Source organism: Athene noctua, chromosome 2 (assembly GCF_965140245.1).
Source record: "Athene noctua chromosome 2, bAthNoc1.hap1.1, whole genome shotgun sequence".
NCBI lineage: Eukaryota > Metazoa > Chordata > Aves > Strigiformes > Strigidae > Athene > Athene noctua.
In genome coordinates this window covers 26816086-26822085 of record NC_134038.1, presented here as the reverse complement: position 1 = coordinate 26822085, position 6000 = coordinate 26816086, and positions in this window count along the sequence as shown.

The following is a 6000-nucleotide window of genomic DNA, read 5'->3' as shown; positions in this document are numbered from 1 at the left end:
AAGTGTGGTATGCAATTTATCTTCACACCACTGCTATCAGATGAAGAGTTCTTAATTGCACTTGTGAGGTGGAGCATAGATATTAAAGACAGCAACTAAAAGTCAAAGACATTTGTTAATTTGGAATGCCCTATTAAGATATATAGTACCAGATTTCCATATATGTAGAAAGCACACATTCTGTTCACATCAACTTATTCCCAGATCACTGATCATCCTCGTAGTTGGATGAAGCAAGGAAAGAGAATACATGTTCATGCAAGACTTCATTGTGATGTGTACGTTCAAGGCCATTAAATGTCCACAAGGCAACGTTAATCCTGAACACCTGCAGCTTGCAAAATTATATCTGTATCCTTTAAGAGATCACGCTAGAATGAAGGTGGCAAACATTTTCATCTGGATCATACTTTTAAATTTCCAGTGATTCACAAATCAATAGCAAAGAGAATTCAATGACTCTAAAAACTTACAGATGTGAGCTGAGAGGAAACAATCACTTTAGCAGTGGCTTCACAGGTATATTGGGTTTGCATGGCAAGGTTTTGGTAGTGGAGGACTACACGGGTGGCTTCTGTGAGAAGCTGCTAGAAGCTTCCCCCATGTCTGACAGAGTCGATGCCAGCTGGCTCCGAGATGGACCTGCCATTGGGCAAGCCGAGCCCATCAGTGATGGTAGTAGCACCTCTCTGATAACGTATTTTAGAAGGAGGAGAAAGAACTGCTGCGTAACAGCAACTGGAAAAGAGGAGTGAGAATATGTGAGAGAAACAACTCTGCGGACCTCAAGGTCAGTGAGGAAGGAGGGGAGGAGGTGCTCCAGGCGCCACAGCAAAGATTCCTCTGCAGTCCATGGTGAAGACCACAGTGAGGCAGGTTGTCCCTGTGCAGTCCAGGAAGGTCCACAGCAGAGCAGATATCCACCTGCCAGCCCTTGGAGGACCCCATGCCAGAACAGGTGGATGCCTTAAGGAAGCTGTGATCCTATGGAGAGCCCATGCTGGAGCAGGCTTCTGGCAGGATCTGTGAACCTGTGGAGAGAGAGGAGCCCACACCAGAGCAGGTTTTCTGGCAGGACCTGTGACCCCGTGTGGGACCCACGCTGGAGCAGTCTGTTCCTGAAGCACTGCACCCCACAGAAAGGACCCACCCTGGAGCAGTTTTGAAGAGCTGCAGCCCCTGGAAAGAACACACACAGGAGAAGTTCATGGAGGGCTGTGTCCTGTGGGAGGGACCACACACTGGAGCAGGGGAAGTGTGTGGGGAGTTCTCCCCCTGAGGAAGAAGCAGCACAGAAACAACATGTGATGAACTGACCACAACCCCCATTTCTCATCCTGCTGCACCACTCAGGGGGAGGAGGTAGAGAAATCGGCAGTAAAGTTGAGCCAGAGAAGAAGGGATGGGTGGAGGAAGGTGTTTTTAGATTTGTTCTTATTTCTCATTATCCTGTTCTGATTTTGATTGGCAATAAATTAATTTCCCTGAGTGAGTCTGTTTTGCTGGTGACAGTAACTGGTGAATGATCTCTCCTTGTCCTTATCTTGACCCACAAGCATCTTGACCTTTGTCTGCCCATTCTCAGCCCTCCCTCCTACCTCTCCATCTCCTTGCTCCCTTAAGTCCCCTCCACTTCTTTTTCTCTAAGACATTCCTGATCTCACCGGTTTCTTTATCTCACACTGCCTTGGGTCTAGTTTTACTGCTCTGACCTTGTTCTTTTCCCTCCTTGAGGTGGATGGGATGCTGGTAGGCTGATTTAGCACACAGTTCCTTGCTGTCAGATGCTGCATTTGTGCCCTGCCCAGCAGAGAGCAAATGAAAGCAACAATTACGGCAGGAATCCCTTGAAACAATTCAGGTCAGACTGCATTTAGTCACCCTGTGGGATGTGGTGTATTCAGGGCCTGATCACAGGTAAAAGCTCTGAAGGAATGCAGCTTGCTCAACCTGGTAAAACTTAACAGTTCTGAGTCTCATACAAGCCTGGTGTGAAAGAAATCAGGAGACATTTTAGCTGCTCAAAAGAAAGAAGTCTTTACCATGCATATTCCTACTGCCTTTTTCTTGCAAATGTTTATAAACCAGTGCAGATTATAGGGGAACAGTGAAAAACATGCTAATACAGAAGTCATGCCCTTTCCTCCCATCTCTTCCCACCTCTATTTTAAGTCCTAATCCAAAATATGAAGGCAAGAAGGCATTTCAGCAGAAGGGTTTCCAGTTCTGGAATAAGGACAAATGAAACTGTTTTCTCCTACCCACAGTCTTAGGGACAGATCAGCCATTTTTGTTGAAGCTTTTTACCCAACACAAACATAAATCAACCTGGCAGCAGAAAACTGATGGAGGAAAAATTTAATCCAAACAGGGTAAGTTTCAAAAGTTAACAAATGACTGAGAAAAGTGCTGCGTAGCAGGAAGTGCTGGCCAGCTTTACTGTTAGAAAGTACTGCTAAGCTCGTCTGTATTTGTAGCACATATATCAAACACGGCATTAGCATGAGCAACCCGCAAAGGTTCATCTACTTAACTCAACGATTTAGCCATCTAATCCAGATCCCAGGTCTACAAGGTTTTGGATAAGCCCTGACTTCTGCACAGAACTATGTTGACTCAATGAGGCTGTGGAGACCTGTGTGTCCAAACTAGCTACAGGACAGGACAAAAATCCCAAAGGCAACACCTTTCAACTGGAGGGAGGAAATTTCAGGATGAACTTCTATTGTTGAGCAAATTCCATCCCTCAGAAGGAACCTTGAAAAATCAAGGATCACAAGGGAGCTCACTGTTATGTGATATAACTCACACTCTAGAAAACCAAAGCTTGGGCCAACGGAGTCATAATGAAGAGAGGGAAAAGATCTTTGGCTAATTGACAAAAAATACCCAAAAAGCTAGCTTGCAGGGGCACAGACTTTTGTCACAGTGGGTGATATTTTGCCTATTTGGAAGGAGATTAATTAGAGGAGAATGAAGAGCATATGTTGTCAAGTGGGTGTAAATCAAACTAAGCAAACAAAGGAGGAGCACAGGGAGAACTCAGGCTGACATCAAGGCTGAGAGAGAAGAAGCTGAAAGCAACAGCCGCAGATGCTTTTGGACAGACATATTTCCTTCAAATCAGCTTAGATTTCCACATGTTGCTGAAAAGCCAGGTGAAAGCTAGAAGCTATCAATGTACTGAACCAGGGAAGTTTCTAGCGGAATACCTGCAAGTTGGTTGCAGGGTTCAGTATTCCTTGTCTAAGTCTTGACTTGTGGTGCCTGTGCAAACACATATTGCCCCTCAAGAGTGGAACACTGCATCATATGTTGCAAGACTTTTAAGTACCTATGTCTTACAAAAGCAGTCTTGCTTTTGTACTAAGTAATAGCACACAAGGCCTTGTTAAAAACAGATTTCAATTTAGCTTATTCTTCAGTTACTCTATAAAGCCAAAAGTGGTTTTCCTTACTGTTTTTTATAACCTTCCCAGATCTTCTAGCCATAAACACTTCATTTATTTAAGCCACACATAAACAACAATCATTTACGTCAGCTTCGCATTCAATGGAAAGCACATGAAAGAACTACTTTCCTTCTGTGTGTTACTTGCCTGCAAAAGCTGGAGTCTCTCTTTGCATATTCCTGGTGGTAATTCCAAGCAGTTGTCAAAGCTTGTTCCATATTTGGCATTTTAAGAAATTCCTGTGAGTTTTTTTCCATTACAGAATCATTCAGTCACCATTTGGCACCTTTTTTGCACCAGATGATGAGTCAAAGAACTTCACATCTCTGAAAAAGGCAGACCCTTAACTGGACTTGATGTCAGCCTCTTGTCAGAATGCAAGATATATCTATTGCAGTTGCCACACAAACTTGTGTAACACCCAAAGCTTCCTATGTGGTTCCTTGTCTGACAATCAGTGAATAGATTTATAATTCAGATTGCTATTCTGCAAGTGATTAATGATACAGGGTCACCATCTCAATCACAAAAAGACCTGAGCCAGGATGGATAAAAGCTGAATCAACAAAAACAATCATATGAAACCAGTTAAAAAAAAAACCCTTGCTGCAAGATACAAAAATAAATAAAACACCACCCCTTCTGCTTTTTAAAATCAGGGTTGGTCTCTGTTGAGAACATGCAGTACACTTGTCTCTTTGGCAGTGTGCCCTGTACCAGAAGTAACAGAATTTCTCCAAAAGCCCCTCCTCCCAGCTAAGAGCTGGGAAGGAACACAATATTGATTGCTGAATCTGAGGGCTGGTTGACAACCTTCCCTGCCCAGTGTGATTCAGAGACCTGCAGTAGCTGTTTTAAGATTAGCAGACCATTACCTAAGAGCACGTGTCTTTGTGATTTCGTCTGGCAGAGTGAGCAATCCTCTCTGGGCCCACTGGCGCAAACCAGCGCAAATCGGTGTCATTCAATAGAGTGCACTACAACAGGTCTCAGCTCAGACGGAACACACCCTGACTTGATAACCCTCGACATCTCACACCTATAAGGGCGCTGGGATGTTTAGTTGGCACTGCACTTGCCGCTTGCTGCTTCAGGCATACCTCTACACTGATTCTGTAGCACTAATAAATGTCAAATACTTACTGGCAATCTTTGCTTAGCATTTGTTGAAAAAATAGACTTGCCATTGTGCTTACATCTGTGGTTTCTGCTGCTCTTCATGCTGCACTGAAGAAGCCACCATTTGAGACCTATTGTTAGGCAGACTTGCCTTATTCTTTGGCATGGGTCCATAAGAACCACAACTTGGTAGATGAACACTTGCATCCTTCAAAAACTGGAAAAGGCAACAAAGTACAATAATTAACACCTCCTATTTTAAGCATTGCACTAGAACACAGTGGTGGCTTCAACAGCCCTTGCTCCCCCATTTCTGCAGAGTAAGTCTTAGATCTAGGAGACTAGGATTGACTGGTGGGACCACACACCATAAACTACATATTGCTTTACAGCTGGCATCACTGGCAGTGAATCCAGAAAGTCACATCTGAGACTACCTGCTAGCACCTGATACTTGCCTTTCAGCACCATCCACCTTCCCCAACCTCTAGGATTTCAGAGTTGTTAAGAGAAGGGGCAATGTGACCTTGCGGAGACTTGAAATCCTCAATATTCCTTATCAGTCAACAGTCAGGTTAGGGTAAATTCACCACAGCGACTTTTCATACTAGACATTTCTCACCTATGGGTGAAGACATTCACATGTCCACATGCTACACTCTGTATGAAAACACATTATTATACTATGATTCCATGAGCAAGATGGGCTAGTCTCATTTTGCAGGCTGTTGTAGATTACTGTGGGAGAATCACAGATGGCATTATAAATTAGAGTCTGTGTTTATGCTTTTTATATTTTCCATAACCTATTCTTCCAATGAGAAATGTAGTTTTCCAGGATACCTCAAATTTCAGAATGAGATTTTCAGTCTGTGTCATGTGCAATGCCATGTGCAACCTGTTATTTGGGTAGTATTGTCCTACCTAAACAACCAAGCAGCACATGCATACTTCCATCGTGCTCAGAAGCCATGAAGAGTTAACAAGAGGTGTACATTTGGCTGGCTGGCTGGAGCCTTCCACTGAGCATCACCCTGTACCTGCCATGGCCAGGGAAGTGGGACAGTTTGGTGTGGTGAGGCACAGGCTGGGAATTATACTGAAGCTGTAACTGGCCTTGCGTGTGTTTGTATAGGCTGCTTTGGGCTTCTTAACCTTGAAGTAACATTACGTAGTACGATAGCCCACCTGCCAGAAATCCCTCCCAGAACAATGATCTGAGCCCAGATCACCTCATACAGCAGTATGTGTCTGGGGGCCTACCTCCTCTGGCCTCCTGAAAGCTCCATGGAGGTTCAGCACCAGCTTTTATTTATTTAAAAACTGCCAAAATAAAACTACGCTGGAGGCGAAACAATAAAAGGGCTTCTCTGCCAGACCTGTGTTCTATCAGCATGCAGCTATAGCTGTATTGTGCAGAGTGGTGCAT